This window comes from Chlorocebus sabaeus, chromosome 24 (assembly GCF_047675955.1).
Source record: "Chlorocebus sabaeus isolate Y175 chromosome 24, mChlSab1.0.hap1, whole genome shotgun sequence".
In the NCBI taxonomy this organism is placed as follows: domain Eukaryota; kingdom Metazoa; phylum Chordata; class Mammalia; order Primates; family Cercopithecidae; genus Chlorocebus; species Chlorocebus sabaeus.
The window spans coordinates 58,969,376-58,987,492 of NC_132927.1; positions in this window are offsets into that span (position 1 = coordinate 58,969,376).

Here is an 18,117-nt window from a genome sequence, read left to right on the forward strand (position 1 = left end):
AAAACTCTCGCATCAGGCTCTCCTGCTTCTCAGTCCCATGACATAATACAGTTTCCAAATATACCAAGGATGATACATAACACAATAAAAAGAGTTCAACCAAAATTTGAAATGCTGCTTTTTACAAATGGTCTTTAACATCACATTCACACACACACACACGTACACACACACACACACACACATTCCATAGTAACATTCACTTAGAATCATCCCTAGTCCATACTAGAGTTTTCTGGGTTACAAGGAACCTAGGATGAGCTGGGATAATAGAATTGGATCTTCCTAAAGGAGACTTGAGCATTAATGCTGTTACTGAGAAATAAGGTAAACTTCAAAATCCTGGTTCACGGACATTCTCCTTGGTTGGCACCCTTTTCACTTTCATGTTAAATTGGCGGAGCTAACTTCTTACCATGTATTACTAAAGTTCATTCAAATGAGGACAGAATAAAAAAAAGATCAATACTATTTAATCTGTAAAAAATTCAAAGACTGAAGACGATTTGTTTTCCAAAGTCAAAACTAGTTTGTCTCCAAGCCCATCCTCTCTAAGCTTCATGTCCTGGTGAAGTGAATTCCATTTCCCCTATCCCTTGTCTTCCTTATCTTCCTCCCCTACATACACACACACACACACACACAACCCTCATTGGAAATCAGTATTATATTTTGTGACCTTTAGAAACAAAGAAAATCAAAATTTCTGCCATCTTCTTTTGACCTGAACAAAAGGCTCATGGGACTTATGTAAATGTAATAAACATTTATTGGGAAAAGTTTTATCTCAGAGTTTAAAATTTCTCATGCGAAATTTTATTAGACTCATCATTCACATATTGTAATGAAGCAAGATGATTTCTCCTGGAATGTTCCCAGTGAGAACACAATTATTAAATACCATCATCACTGATAATAATTAAACTTTTATCATCTCAGTTTCAACCCTGTCAGATCAAGCTCCCCAGAGGGGTGACTGTGTGTGAGAAGCTTTAGAAAATGGTGTAGTGAATAAACAGTGATAGAGCTAACAAAACAACTGATTAGTGACAGAACCTGGGAGTCTGATCATTGTGCTAATGCCCTCCTTCAAGAGTCTATTACATGTTTTTACTTACTACACTTCTGATGCCAAATATATGGTTTTTCTTACACCAACCAGTTCTCCAATTCTTCAGACTGTAACCAGGTGTCTACAATTTAATTCGATTCTGACACTATTTACCCAGAGTCAGTGTCAGACTCTACATGTTAAGTAAGGGCTTAGTCGCACAAAACTGCCCTCACTTGGTAATTCTGGGTCCCTCCTACTTTTGACCTACTGCCTGTAAAGTTGGAAGTGTCCCACAACCCACTCCTCAGGTTTAACAATTTGCTATAAAAACTCATAGAGGTTAAGAAAACACTTTCTTTACATTTATCAATTTATTATAAAGAGTACAACTCAGGAACAGCCAAATGAAAGCAATGCATGAGGCAAGGTATGGAGGAAGAGGGCAGAGCTTCCACGTCCTCTCCAGGTATGCTGCTCACCCAGCACTGTGATGCGTGCATCAACCCAGGAGCTCTCTGAGCCCTGTCGTTTAGGGTTTTAAGGAGGTTCCATTACTTAGGTATGATTGATTAAATCACTGGACATTGACTTTTAACTCAATCCCTATCCCCTCTCCCGTCTCCCCTGAAGTAGGGAATAAGGGATCATTATAAGCCTCTAATCATCTGGTTTGTTTCTCTGGCAACCAGGTGTATATTTAAGCTATCCAGGCTGCCACCACAGTGATTTCCTTGGCATAAACTCAGGTATGGTTGAAAGAGGCTTATTACGAATGACTAAAGATGCTTCTTTTACCCCTATCACTCAGGAAATTCCTAAGGCTTTAGAAAGCTCTTGTGCTAGGAACTGGGGAAAAAGATGAAATACATATTTCATATTATGTCACAATATTGCAGACAATTTTGCAGCATGACTGTTTTATTCTTACTGATTTATCTAATGTTTGAGAAAGTTAATCCCTTCCCATTGAGGAATAAGAATGCTATGAATAAAATATAAGTCAGGTTGGAAGAAAAATAACATAGGAGCAGCTATTAGAAGACAAATAATCATAACTGTTGTTTTTAAGCATCAACTCAGTTCTAGGAACTTTTAACTTTAAAACACTTAGCAAGAGCTGAGTAGGGGTTTATTGATATAAATGATTTACCAGAAATCCACTTACCTAATTGCAGAAAATAGTAGTTAAATCCAGAGCTGTTACAGTAGGTAGCTAGTCAGACATAAGCAGGGTAGGGGAGGACTGAACACTCCCTACCCACTTACAGAGATATGTCAGGTGGTTGTTACAGTATCTCTCTAAAATAATCATTGGTCACAACCAGCACCAGGAAAAGGCAGTCTCCCAGTGGATAGAAACACCTGAAACTAGTGATCAACTGCTTCCTGATAAGATTTCAGGAGTTGGACGAGTGGGCTCAAGCATGCTCACTAAGAGGCAGAATGGTGGCGTTTAACAGGTATAGGACCATTCTCGAACACCTCCAGTGAGCATGTGTACAATTTCAGTACACACACTGCGCATGCTCCTCTGCCAAGTGCTGGCAAGTCACTGCACATGCGAACAGCCCATGCCAAGGGAAGATTCAGGGGAGAAGGGATGCAACCCTCTCCCCTCGGAAGTATGCCAACGTGTAATACCCCTAGTCAAAGGTCAAACTGGGCACTTGATCTCTCAAGTCACCCACTTGACCCTCTTCCAAGTGTACTTTACTTATTTCTATTCCTGCTCTACAGGTTTTTAATAAACGTTCACTCCTGCTCTAAAACTTGCCTTGCTCGTTCACTCTGCCTTATGCCCCTCGGTGGAATTCTTTTTTGTGATGAGGTAAGAACTGAGGTTGCTACAGACCCATATGATTTGCTACTGCTCACAGAGCTACCTGCTTCAAAGTATATGCATAGGTTTTTGTTTTGTTTAAATACTCTGTGTTTTTTTTATTTGTGGGGGGAAAGAAACAAATATATGCAAAAGAGATAGGTCGGGCACGGTGGCTCACACCTGTAATCCGAGCACATTGGGAGGTCGAGTCGGGCAGATCATGAGGTTAGGAGATAGAGACCATCCTGGCTAACACGGTGAAACCCCATCTCTACTAAAAATACAAAAAATTAGCCCAGTGTAGGGGCCCACATCCACAGTCCCAGCTACTTGGGAGGCTGAGGCAGAAGAATCGCTTGAACCCAGGAGGATGAGGTTGCAGTGAGCTGAGATCGCGCCACTGCACTCCAGCCTAGGTGACAGAGCAAGACTCTGTCTCAGAACAAACAAACAAACAAAAAAAAAAAACAAAAGAGAGAGCAAGCGAGAGAGAAATGAGTAAAAATCTGTTTATGTGATGTTGGTAAATATTTGCCTGTAGTTAATTTCATCTCAGCTGCTTATAGTCCTCAGTCATTAGCTTGCTTGTCTTGAGGATAATCTAGATGCGGATGTCTGGACTAAGATTGTGGTGATGTGCACAGGTAATCAAACTTGTGCAGCTGACAAAGATGAGACCAAAAACATGGAAAAGCACAGTATAATTTTGCATGCTGGAGAGTTGAATTGCAAAACTCACCAGCCTCACTGATCAATGAAAAGTCAGTTCAACCATACAGAGCCTTGGGTGCAGCCTATGCCTTTGAATGTGTAGGACCTCACAGGACCACACCAAGTTAGAGACAAAATAATCATATATTCACAAATTTTAGGGGTGCAAACTTTAAAAGACCCCATTTCCATTGGGTATTTTGCTTTGTCCTCATTCTTTTCCTTATCTGATTTGAATTTTATAGTCCTGTTTTCTTAATTTTCTTAAAATTTGAGAAATGAATGGCTCTAAATGTCACCCAAACACAAATTTTTGGTACCAGCTCCGGAGGATGAACCAGTCAATAACCCCCAAATCAGGAGGCTCCGGCGAATGGAAACATTTTTCATGACTACAAACGTTAACTTTTCCACTATCAGTCTAATTGGTTTAAATAGAAATAAAGAAAGGGAACTGTAAATAGCTCCTTGAAGGTGAGGAAAAGTCCAAAGCAATAGTGGAAGAAAGAGGCTGGAGGAGGATGAGGAAGGAAGAGACAATACAAAAAGCAGAGTGAACAAGAGAAAGAAATGTGAAACTTAATGATTTACTACATGATTATTTAAACATCTTGAAGAACTAAATAGAGTGGACTTCCAAACCTCTACTCATTCTTTTGTTTTTATTAACCGATCTAGCATTCCATATAAAAATAAAGCATTTTTAACTGATTGATTTATGCTTTTAATGCTAAGACTTCAGGTCATCTCCTCAAAGTTAATTTAGAAAAGAAAGAGGTGGAAGAGGTGAACAGAGGGAGGAGAGAAAAAGGAGAAAATTGCTTCAGTAAAAAGCAGGAATATTTACACTAGAACATAAACTCTGAATTTCAGATAAGTTGTCGTTTGTAGTGAGCCTATAGTAGGGGACCGCGAGGATATCTTTACACCTAAGGATGTCTTTACACTTACTTCTGTCCTTCCTTACTTTGAGTTTGAATAGTCTCCCATATTAAGCAATTCAAAAATACACACATGAACACACACACACACACACACACACACTGAGGCAGTTTTCTATTTTCTTCAGGTAATCTTTACTCACACTGGAGTTAGAATTATATGGGTTACTAGGCAAATCTCTGGACTGTAAAATGTGTGATAGCAATGGAAGCAAGATTTAATATTAGAATAAAAGTTGCCCCAAGAGGAGGACTTAACTCGGAAAGGGAGACATAGTTCTCCTACTCTGAAGATGACAGTTTCTTTAGACACTGGGCCTGGGAAGCATTATTTTTATCCCCGAGGGTTCACCTCCATGTTAGCCTGTTCCTGAGTCTTGCTTTCCATTCTGAGCTGCCATTATCTCTTTCTGCAGGATGTATGGGCTGCTGTTTGTTCCCAGGAAGACTGAGGTTTCATCCTAGATGTTAATCCTTTTGCCAAGTTAATGGTTTGCCTCTGTATCCCTTTACTTAAGAGTGTTTCTTTTGAAGTTCCCCATCGCAAACTTTGTATTGCTGTTTCCCAGTACTTGAAAACTCGTTAGGTACCAATGAGATCACAGTTTGGCTCTGCCCTCTAAACAGCACTCATTTTGTGTTTCACAGACCTCTAAAAAGGTTTGTCCCTTGGGAGATGTGGCATATTAGTTGACATTAATGTTCATGGAGTTAAGTGATCATCAACGAGATAATGGACTCCATGGTAAGGGCTGCTGAACTGAATTTATAACATGGCAAAGGAGTCTTCTAAAGAGTAACTCAGACATTGACTTTGTGAGGATCTTTAGATTTTTTTGTTAATGCTAAAGGCAGCAGCATGTGGGTGTGGTAAAAATGCTACTCTATTGACGTGATTCTGCAGGCCCCATCTGGGTAAAAATTACAGCTGCTTTCCTATAGATGGATTTTTCCATGAAGCTAATGAAGCATAAGTTTTGGGAATCTTCATTTACATGGACCCCATTTTGAGCTATATAATTTTAATTTGATTTTCCATTTTTCATAAAGTAGGTGTCTGAAATTGTGTAAGTTTCAGGTAGGTTTGACAGATTTAGTTAAAACAAACAAACATATAATAAGAAAAAATTCAAAGCATTAAGTTAAATTTGAATTTCAGATAGACAAAAATATCGTTTTTAGTATAAGTATGTCCCATGAAATATTTTCCATTCAATATTTGATAAATATTTATACTAAAAAATGAACCATTGTTTGTTGTCTGACAATATTCAAGGTCCTGGGGAATTAGTAGTGAACAAAACAAACAAATAATATTATTTTCCATTGGAAATTATACAAATTAACCCAATATGTGAAATATATAGTGTATATAATATTATTTTATTTTTATTGAGCAACTTTTAATATGCTTAGAAAAGCAGAATTAAAGTATTTCCCTACGGGTATAAGATAGAAGAAGAAGTAGGAGAAACAAAATAATGAGGAGAAGAAGAAATAAAATAATTTGAGAAGGAATATGAAGGTAATGTAGAAATAAATTTTGTTTTTAATATTAGGCTTTACTTTTAGAGCAGTTTTAGATTCACAGAGAAGTTCTGTATGTAGCCATTTACACCTAGATTAAGCTAAATTTGAGTTTATACTGATTTCTCCAAATCCAATCTATGATTGCATGGATAATGCTTATCTTCTCCCCTTGCTTTATCTGTAAATTCCTACTCCAACAATGAGAAGTTTGGCTCCCACCATCCACTGTCCCTTTATTTAATTGTTTGGTTCCAGTGCACATATGCAGTAGTTTCAAAGTTGGTAACTAGTGCTCGCCAGGAGGCTACTTTACCAAATAGAGCACAGTGCTTATGGGCAGTTGCTTTTGCCCTTAGTCTTACAGACTTCACTCATTTACAAAGTTACTCAGCTCAGCATCTTCCTCTCCTCACCATCTTCAGTGAGATTGTTTCAATAATCTTACTAGAGACAACAGGTATAATTTCACGATTATTTGCCTTACAATTAAATGTTCCTGTTGTGCGTGCATTCTTTTGGAATCCCTGGACCTTCTAAAGGTTTCTTTTTTCTTACCTTTTAGTTTTAAAGTTTACCCATCTTGTACTTTAAACTTACATGGGTTTTGACAAATACATAACGTGATGTATCTACCTTTATAGTATCATGCAAGATAGTTTCAATGCCTTAAAGCAATCCTGTACTTCACCTATTCATGCTTTCCCCTTCCTTAATGCCTGGGAGTCAATAATCATTTTAGTGTCTCAATAGTTTTGCCTTTTTTGAGACATTATACAATTGGGAATATATAGTATATAGCCTTTTCTTTAACTCAGCAATATGTACTTAAGATTCCTCTATGTCTTTTTGTGGCTTGATAGCTCATTTCATTTTTACCACTATATAATATTCCATAGCATGACTGAATCCCAGTTTGTGTGTTCATTCATACTAGAAGATATCCTGGTTGCTTCTAGTTTTTTATGATTATGAATGAAAGTGTTGTAAATATTCATAGGCAGGATTTTGTGTGGGCATAAAATTTTAACTGAATTGGATAAATAGCCAGGGATACAACTGCTGGATTATATATTAAAACTATATTTAAGTTTGTAAAAAAAAACTGCCAAAATATCTTCCAGAATGATGGCACCATTTTGAATTCTTGTTAGCAATGAAAGAAGGTTACTATTGTCCCATAGCCTGTTCCATTTTTTAAAACCATTCTCATACTTATATAACAATAGCTCATTTTTGCTTCAATTTGCAATTTTCTGAGGATAAATCATATTGAACATTTTATGATACGCCTAGAAAAAGCAGTTTTAATAGATACTTTGAAGGAGAAATTTGTAAAAATATAGTGATACCAAAGCCATGATTAATGTATAATAACTAATAGCAAAGATAATAGTGATACCAAAGCAATGACTAATGGATTTAGAATTACCCTCTAGCATCTGTGAAGGTAGGAAAGTAAGTTACATATAAAGGAATGCAACCAAAATTTTACACATTTCAACCTTTACTTGGGTAAAATTCTCATAGAGGAAAAAAAAGATAAATTTAATTCTATTTTTATTGTGATAGATGACTCAGTTTTAGTAATTTGAGTAGGGTACCCAAGGCTAGTTTCCCAAAGTTATATTTGCATAGTTAAGAAAGGCTTTCTCTCAAAACAGAACTCCATATTACTTCAGTATTTCTACTGAGGCTTAGTACTCAGTACTAAGATTCACCCTTCTCATAGATGTATTAATACAGGCAAAAATACCAAGAGACCCTGTTAGATAGGTCCCATGATTATGTTGTTGTTGTTGTTGTTGTTGTTGTTGTTGTTGTTGTTCTTCTTCTTCTTCTTCTTCTTCTTCTTCTTCTTCTTCTTCTTCTTCTTCTTCTTCTTCCTCAACAAAAGCTAAGACATAGACAAGCTAAATATATTATCCGAAGTCCACAGCAATGTGTGAAAGCTGAGATTTAAAATCAGGCTATATGGCTATAGAATCTGGCTTTTTAATCACCCCAGCATATCCCCTATCTTACACAACTTGTTCTATTACAAGTCAACAGGAAAAGCTGAGAAAGATAATAAAAAGCGAGACTTCTGTAAAATAAAATTGTACCATCTCTTGAAAGAATACAAATTCTTCACAGTCAGTTAAATAGGTATGATAAAAACTCACCTGTTTGTGGTTACAGAATTCTAGAATTTCAGATCTGGAGGAAACCTAAGAAGACATTCTGAAATTTACATTTTATAAAAGAGGACTTTGAAGCAGAAACGTACATTGTCTTTCCAGAATTGATACAATCTTGGGTTAAGAGCTGTCATAAATCTTCAAGTTAGTGTTGTTTTTAATGACATCATTATTTTCTTTAAGAACATTACAAAAATCATAGATTAACATTTCTTTTAAAATTATTTTGGTTAACATGTCATTTCGGGACTAAAGCCTCAAAGTGCTTTAATTGTGGGGAAGGAGCTAGGACTGCATTTATGTTTCTTATCTCTGTTGCATCAGGTAAGTACAAACAAAGCTTGCTGTGGGCTGGCTGCCATGATAAACCCTTATGCTAATCATCATTTCATTTAAATATAAATTATTATCTTGCTTCCAAAGGAAGTCATGTAAATCTAACTAGCAAAGAGTGTTTCTGTTTTCTTTCCCAAGTGACAGAAGAAGCAATGCCACAATAATTTCATCCTGATTATTATAATAGCAAATGAAAACTCTTGTGAATGAGATTGCCTTTGTTTTTTTAAGAGATCAGAAAGAAAGTGATAGCTAGCTCTGTGCTTTTAATTCCTTGGGTTGCATCCTGGTCTCAATACAAGACCAGAAAATGAAAAAAGGTAGCTGGAAATAATGCATCCAATTATTTTGTTATTAAGATTTTATTGGTGGAACAGAGAAAGGAAAAGCAGTTAAGAAAACAAAGCTCAAGGTAATTCCAATTCATAGCTTTCATAGCGTTTGATAAATCTTCCTGAGAAATAAACAGCAGCAAGAGACAGTGAACTGGGGAATCCTTGCAGTTTGTTTTGAAATGGGGAAGTATATTGGAGTGTAATTAAAAGCTTAAATAATATAATTAATAAAATTTTGTGTGTATGTATCACTAGATATTAATTATCTTGTTGCCACTATAACAGATAATGGCATCGTTCCTTGTGATTAGTGCGAGGTACACATTCCAAATACAAATGCTATGGAACCAAAATGAATTGCTTACCAAACTAAATATTTTTTTAGCAAACAGACTTTTTCATTAACTACCTCAAGGTGTGGGAGAATGATGAGATCTGCCAATGAACATGTTTTCTTCCTGGCTAAAAATCAAGCTTATGAAGAATCTAATAAAAAATAAACTTCCCAGAAAAGGAAGATGATGAAAATGAATTAATACTACAAGAAGAAACACGTTATTTAAAAATAGAGAAAAACAGCCATATACTGAATTACAAAAACAAAAACCTTATTAACAGAATGTGAGAAATCCTAGCAAGAATAATGGAAATAAAAACAAGCAGGTGTTAGACAGTGGTATTCTCTCAAGCCTAAGTTCTATCACAAGTCAACTTATTCACAGAATATCTTGTGTGTCTAGATCCCATAGGGAAGCCAGAGATCACCTCCAATCTCCCTTTAACTCTCATGTGGGCTCTTCAGCTGGATCCAGAAACCAAAGTGACACCAGCCAAGCTAATAAGAGAAAAGCATACAGGCTGTATTAGTTTTACATGTACATGGGGGTGTTTACAAGAGCATGAAGTTGGATGTTTTTATACTTTTTAGACAAAGAATGACAAATTCAAGAAGAAATGACAGAACAAAGGTGAAGAAATGACAGAACAAAGGTGACCTACCTAGAAGTAAATTTCTAGGAAAGTCACTAGGAGATATACGCAAGGGAGGGGGCTGTAAAGCTAGCTGAAGATATGGATGACTTTAGTAAGCATATTTATTCAGGTCCTCTGAAGTCTCCAATTCCCAGTCTCTGATGATAAGGGCTACTTTCTTCCCTTGGCACAGGAAAATTATCCCTCCTAGAGAAATCATTATGGCTTCGGCACACAGCAAGAAACAAGTTAGATAGCCTTTTCTAAAACTGTAATATCTCTACTTTTTTAAACTTGAAATAATCAATATACTAATTAGGCATATTTTAGAATGACACATCCCTCATGCCTCCAAAGTCTAAGATACCCAGCTCTAATATAGAACATGAGCCCTGGGTAGCAGACCCAGGCCATTCTTGACACTGTAGAGTTCCCATGTTGTGCTGTTGTTTTAGGAAGACATACTTCTCATCTGTGTCTAAGACACAGAGTACCACGGCCCCTGGGCAACTTCTCATCAGTGTGTCTAAGCCATAGAGTACCATGACCCCCAGGAGGTAATAATGCCGAACTCGGAATTATTGGAATACTAATGCTACATAGTCAACAAATCCCAGTGATATATAGCAAAATTGACTTTCCACACATCTCACCACAAGGCTGTCTTTTCTAGCCTGTGTACAACTAGGCAGCTCTACGTCATATGTCCATTAATCTTCTCCTGGTCCCACTAGGCTACCCTAGGCGTGCCTATCTCTTGGCCATGGCAGAAGCACAAGAGTGAGTTTGACTGTATGAGGACTTTCCATAAGAGTATTTTTTTTCCGAGTAATATTAGGCCTGCTAACATTGTATTACATAGAACAAATTATATGGTTAAATCTAGACTCACGTGACAAAGCAATACCACTATACCACTTTAGTGGCAAGTCATACAAAGTCACATTGCAAAGGTCAGCTTTATAGGAAGTGGTGAAGAGTTGTGGCCTTCAGTGTAACCTACCATAGGAAAAAATCAAACCTATCAGCAGTCATATTGAACAACAATGCAGAAAAATGGTTTCCCATAATTCTTTCTATAATTTAGGTTAAGTCTTTCAATCAGTCTGTAATTATAATGATTAGTTATCCTACCATGTAGTTAGTGTCAATTGTAATTATTTTGAGGTCGCAGATTCTTCTTGCAGGTAAACAGATACTGTACTCGGAGAAAATGTAGGTAGGTGCATTAATTCTTTTATTTTATCTTATTTTCAACTTACCTTACCCTTACCTTTTTCAACTCTCACTTAGAAAACGTGATTTTGTTATGTTTACTTTCTTGGAGCATGCCAAATCTTTCAAGGATGATATAAAATATTAACAAATTATCAATATGAGACCTTAGAATCAAAGTTAAAGTGAAAAACAAAATTAGAATATTATCCAGTTTTTCTCCCACACTTTGTAAATGATATAACTGAGATACAAAGAAGATATATGACTCGTAAATATTTAGATGAGATACATTGGAAGAGAAGATTTTGGTGATGTGTTACTATTTTATATTTCAGTTTATTGGGCAAGTTGTTACAAAATAATCTAGTTTGCTCCATCATTTTCCTTGTACTATATCATACATAATTACTGACTCTTATGCAAATGTCTACAAAAATCATGTACTGAAAAATGTTGATTTTATTTTATTGTTTTTTATCAACACAATTAGATGCTTTGTTTCTATAAAGAATTTTCACATTTTAAGCTTCTAAATACTTTCTCTGCTTAAATATTTTTCTTTCTAAATGTTACTTCAAGAATTGTGGATAAGAGTTTATTCAGGATAATTTGGCTATATTATAAAATACATTTGTTTTAAATATGCCCAGAAACTGACACAAGCCTGAGAAGGAAGATAGTGAGTCAGATGGAGCCATTTTTGTATGGAGATCCAGGATTTATAAGATCCATACCATTGAATTTGAAGTAAGGATATGATCAAGCCGATAACCCACAGTGCACTAACTTCTAAAGAAGGAAATGTTTCTCTGGGGCTGTCATTGTCCCCTTCACTCTCTGGAATTTCAGTATCATGAGAACATGTAAGTAAGAGCCAAAATTCATAGGGATTCTGCCTGGAGAGGAACACAGGGATTCTGAAATAACCATGACATACGTAAGTACCTCCAATTATTTGCCTCTCAGACAAAGACAGCAGCTGTTGAAATATGGTAAGAAAAATGGTTCAGGGGTTTTCCCCCATGACTCAAGACAAGCATTTACATTATTTACACACTCAATGTCTCTTCTGACTTATGATTGCTTTACAATCTATGGAATATATTTAGCGTCCCTGTGGAAGCAATTATACATGAAACATCAACATATATTTATATAGTAGACAGCACTTTCATAGGTCCCCGCAGTGTATTTTAACAGTAGTGGAAACTAAAGTTTTGGTGTAATGTGTTTTTATCTATCATTCAGATCAAAGAATACCCAGTACTTGAAAAGTTTGGAAAGCAGTTGAAAGTCACATAGAGATGTCGAAAGTATTAAAGTGGTAGAAATTAATTAAAAGTCTTAGAATATATGAGCAATAATTAGACTGTGTTTTAATGTTGAGTTTGTTAATATTTAAATATAAACCTCACAATGGAACTTGGCAATTTAAGAGATTTACAGGTAATTTATGCTTAAAAGTATGAGGGATGTCTGTTACTCAAATATCCATCCCATTAAATTGAAAAGTTTTAAGTATTAATTCTTCTGTAGGTAATAGAAGACTCCGTTAAATTCCGTTACAGTTCTGTACATCTAGAATAAAATGAAACACCAAAATATGAAATTATCTCAAAATAAAAACATCTCAAAATTGAAGAATTTGCTTTCCTACAATTTGGAAATTTTGATAATCAAAAAAAACAGCTGTAGCATGAAAAGCAGATAGGAAGAGTACTTGTATACTCACTGACATTAAGGCCTTCCTCAAATAGATTACTAAAGAGAAAGATAGATATTGATTGATATGAGCTTCAGGTAATATTTTGTTGCCCAGAGCGTGTCTCCAAAAATCTACTAGATTTTTAAAGTAGTGTAATATATTCAATAAAGTTAGCTATTTGGATGTTAGTCTCTCCATGTGCCAAGGAAAAAAGTGTTACTAACTACCTGTATAACTGGGTTTAATAAGTAAATAAAGAGATCATTCTTTTAAGATACATTAGTTGTTTCAGGTTCATGATAACATTTGTTGCACGACATTAAACCACAGCAACCGAAAAGAAGTATGAACTCATTTGCTGTTATCTAACCATATTAAAAATATTTTACTCATAAAAGTTTAAAGACATCAACAGTAATAAAATAACTCTGAAAACATCTTGCATATACAATTCTTGAGAAACAGTTATTTAAAAAATAGCTGTAACTAGTGAAAGAGCAGGACATCTGAATAATTCAGTTGTAAACTTCCATGAATTAGATAAACCATTAACATTATTTCAGTAATAAACATTCTCTATGAATAAAGAGAACTGAATAAAGAACACTATGTTTATATTTTTTATTTCAATAATTCAATTTCTAAGAATAAACTCTTAGAGGTCTGATTATACTTTTTAAAGATTTACACATAAACCCAAACTACACACATAAAACAAAAAATTTTATACATAAACCAAAACACTACACACAATGTAAATGTTCATTTTTCCAGGAAAAATTTAAATAAAGTGAGTATATGCATACTATAGAATACTATGAAGCTTTTAAACGAATGCTTATAATATTTTAAACAAATAGACAAAAATATTATTATATAATTATAAGTGATAAAGGAGGCTATGCAGTTTATATACACTATTGATCTCAATTACAAAAAATGTGCAACATAAATAGAGAAAAGTAAATGAGCTAAAATGTCCATCACTGATGGTGGTCTTGTTTTGGGCTATTGCCATTTTCTTTTGATGCCGTATATTTTATGATGGATCTATACAGTACTATGGTTATTTTTAAAATGATTTAAAAAGTAAAAAAATATATATATCATTAAAAACCCTATCATTACTAAGTATAAGGACTTGTCAATATGCTGAAAGTTTAGTCAACTTTCTTTACCCATAGCTCTGTATTTCTATTTTGTTTTCAGGACACTGGGTTACTATGTATAATTTGAGGATAAGAGGAATTATTTAATATAATATTAAATTTTCTTGTAACAATTTTGGAACTATTATATTTTAAGAATGTAGCTATTTCCGCACTTCAGACTAATCTTTAATTCTGCAGTGTTTTGCAATGCAGTGAGAGACAGATAGATGGGATCGATTTAATGGAACCAAAGGTGGAAAAGTGAGTGGCCAGGACTAAGACTGTCCTTGCTGAGAGGAAAGCAGGAGCAAGAAGAGATGCTCTTATTAAAGGACCATCCTACAAAACTGTCTTTGCGGTTATTGTATGACAGAATTTATTGTAACTGATGTTTGTAATGCAATCCTAAAACAACCTAACACTGGAGGTCGTATTAGTCAGCACTAGGGGAGAAATGTCTTCTGGTGAACATCCTTAACATCCTTCAGCAGAATCAGAGAATGTGGAGAGAGGAAATGCCCTATGAGCTGGGGGAGTTTTTATTAGAAAGGACTTATCCACTTGGAAAAAAAGCAGTACAGTGGAGGCTAACACCACCAATCATTGAACAGCAAAGGGATTGTAGAGTCATAACTGGGAAGAAGTATGATTCATCTAGATCATTCTTCAAGCTCCAGAGAGTGTGGTTATTAATTCAAGGATTGTGAACTAAATATTTCTCTTAAATGTAAAGTTGACGAGAGTTAGTTTTTTCTCCCTATGATTTTGAGTCAGATGGCCATGGATTTTGTGAACTTTCAATAAATATTTATTAGTAGTAATGATTCTATGTCTTCAGTGAAATATTACCCTGCCCTATAATCCTGTCAGTTGTTAATCTAAAACTTTTTTTTTCACAACAAATTGTAACCTATTATATATTTGTTGTAAATGGAACATTAAAAACTGGGAAAGACAAATGGCCTCCTTAGACTGTTGCTTCTTATATACAAGGTCATATCACAGTCACTGTTTTTTCTGGGCTTTAAATATTTACTAATAGTCTCTATTTTTAGTCCATCATTCACTCCATCTTCCGTGAAATCAATGCCAGTAAAACATCATTGAAACCTATTTGCTACAAAATATTCCCTGCACTAAAGTCAGGGCATAAAAGGTAAATTGTTATTTATACTTTTATTAAAAAAATTTAGGAGGCTTTTTCTGAATCTTTTATCTGTGCACCTAGAATTTAAATTCCATTTTTCAACCATTATTTATTGCTATATGTGCATGAAGAAGGACACATTTTGAGTATTAGACTAGGTGAAATTGTATCTTCTTAAATCACAAACTAACCTGTCAATGTGTTTGCCTTTTCTTAGATGTTTCCGATAGCTTGAGTTACTGACCATGGCCATTTTCATTTCCTATAGTTCATAATGTGATTGGAGAACAAGGGCATTTGGTTGCATATTATAATAAAATGATTGATATCTATTAGAGTGTCTTGCAGATCTATCAAAAAGAAAAAAACTCATCTAATTGTATCACATAAAAATAATACTCAATTTTTGGTACTTTCAAGAAATAATCTCATCCTAATGTTACCACTAACATAGTAATACCAGTTAATAATGGGATGGGTATAGCTAATGAGAAAGTATTTTGCCTTTGTAGATTACCATTAATGGGTGGAGATATAACCTTATCATTAGTAGTTTCAAAGATGAATGTAAAATATGATTTTCATTCATGCAATGTTTTGAGGTCTGCAAGGCCTAGTACTTTAAAAGTCTAGTACTTCTTCATGCAGAAGACTTTGACGATTCATCTCTTTAGGGTTGAGAAGTGACCAAGCCTGGCTTAGTACCAGGCAGAATCATATAACTTTGCAGCTACCTACTGTATTTTCTGCTTTAAAGAGCCACAGTGCACATTAGCATATAAAGGCTGTGGATGATCCTGCAAAAAAGGCAAGTGTTTAACTTTCTTAGCCAGGGAAACTATGTTGTATTAAATCTTTTAGCCTCCTATCATGCTCACGTTTTTCAGAAAACAATTTACAAAATCTAATCTACCCCAACATCTTTGTTTAGGTAGAAAGAAACAGAGGAACTGAAAGGTTAAATATCTTGTCTAAGATTACACTCTTACTGGCAGAAATTGATGTCAACTCAGATATGCTGACATAGATATATATGCTCTCTCATCACCTTGGTCACCCTGTGTTCATTAATCATTATTCTGTAATTGTAAATTAAGTAATGTTTTTACAAATATACTAGCACTCAGAAATTTATCAGAAAATTATCCTCAGGTTTAGTAGACAACTACAATCACTTGAAGGGTTTCCATCTTTTAATAATGACAGTTTTTGGTATGTTAGTAACTAAATCATGTTGAAAGAGATTGATTGTCTTCCATAATGAATGATATGTAGTGCTTTTCTAGCGAAGTTTCCATAAAGTATAAAGTCAAATATTTGTCTCAGTTCCCAAGACTTGAGTTAGATAAACAGCTTCACCTATACCACCAGATGTCATGTCAAGCCTCCAGTTTCATTTTAAATTTCTGCTTTTTTCATTTGCCCTGTCCTCTGTAAAAAATCAAACAAAATAGCCTTAGAATTCCTTATAATCACAATCACTTAGAGTAGTGACATCAATTTTTATCAATCTTCTTTTTGCTTATCTGATAATTTGGAAAACTCAGCCAAAGGTTTGTTTTTTGTTTGTTTGTTTGTTTGTTTTATGAATAAGGCAAATGAAAAGAAAATGAAGCCAACATGTTTTTCCATACTGTATGAGAATAAGTCATTCAGGAGTGAAACGATCCTCATTTCTGAATGAGGGATTATTGCAGGTGGAGCCATTCACGTATCTTCAACATATTCGTTTTATGGAATTTTACCAACTCATTACACAGCATACAGTCCCGACTTTCAAATATCTCATAATTTCAAAAAATAGATAGATACATAAATAAGCAAATAGAATGCAGCATCATAAGTGCCATACCAAAAGTGTGTACAGGCGCAAGGAGAGGGGAGAAATTCCAGGGGACTTAATGTCAAGCCTGTGAGGAAGAACTTTAGCACCATTTCTGATTCTTTTTCCAACTTTCTTTCCTTTTCTGTTTAAAAGAATTAGAGGGAAAGGTGATTAACAAATACGTGCTTGAAAGGCATGGGTATGAGTGTATGTGTGCACGCCAGTGTTTGTACATATGTGTCTGTATACATTAGTAACCTTCACTTCAGTCTGAAAAAAATTTGTTAAGAGAAAAAATTATAAATTGTATTGCCAGAATAATAACTGTATTCAAAGGAAGGTCACTAGTATCCACAGTCATTGATTAATCTGCATATGAAGAAACAAGTCCACTCATTGAACCAGCCCCCATTAGCACTGCCACAACCCCTACTTGTCAATGCTAACATGGAATGCATTTTCTTTCTTGCCTATAACTCACTCTTCAGAAGTTTTATTTGACTTTCCCAGGGGCTACTTAGAATATAGAGGGAATCTAAGCAAAGACTCTAACCCTCTCTCTCTTATAGGTTCAATAAACACTCTAACCAGTCATTCATGTAGCTTGATAACTTGTCCTTCCCTGGATTGCCTTGTTGCTAAAATTCAGACAGGATGCCAGACAAGCTTAAGCACACCCTGAGAAACAAATCAGTTAAATCAGTTTGTTCTGTTGGGGACTCACAAGCAAGAATCACTTACTAGCTTTTAAATGATAACATTTTTAGAATCATACAGAGATAGCATTCTTTTCAATAGCTAATTATCAGAGAAAATAAAGAAACTGCAACATAAGCCATGTAAATTTTAAATCATATTTATGGATAAATCCCATATAATGGAACAAACCTAAGACAGCATGTCTTTTCCATTCTCCTTGTAAATAGATAACAGTAAATATGACAATATTAGACAGCAGAAAATCAATGTGGTAAAAATGAGTTAATTGATAATACTGAAACCTTTTTCACCATTCATGATTTTGTTTATCAAGGACTGGCAGTAGACTTGAGTGTCTGTTCTGAAACTCTTTATTCTCCCTCCCAATCTGTAAAGTCTGTAATTAAAGCAGTTGGTATTAAAATAAGCAAATAACCAAAAAAAGAAGCCAATCTCACCACACACTACTTCCCTAAACCTCCAACATTCATTAT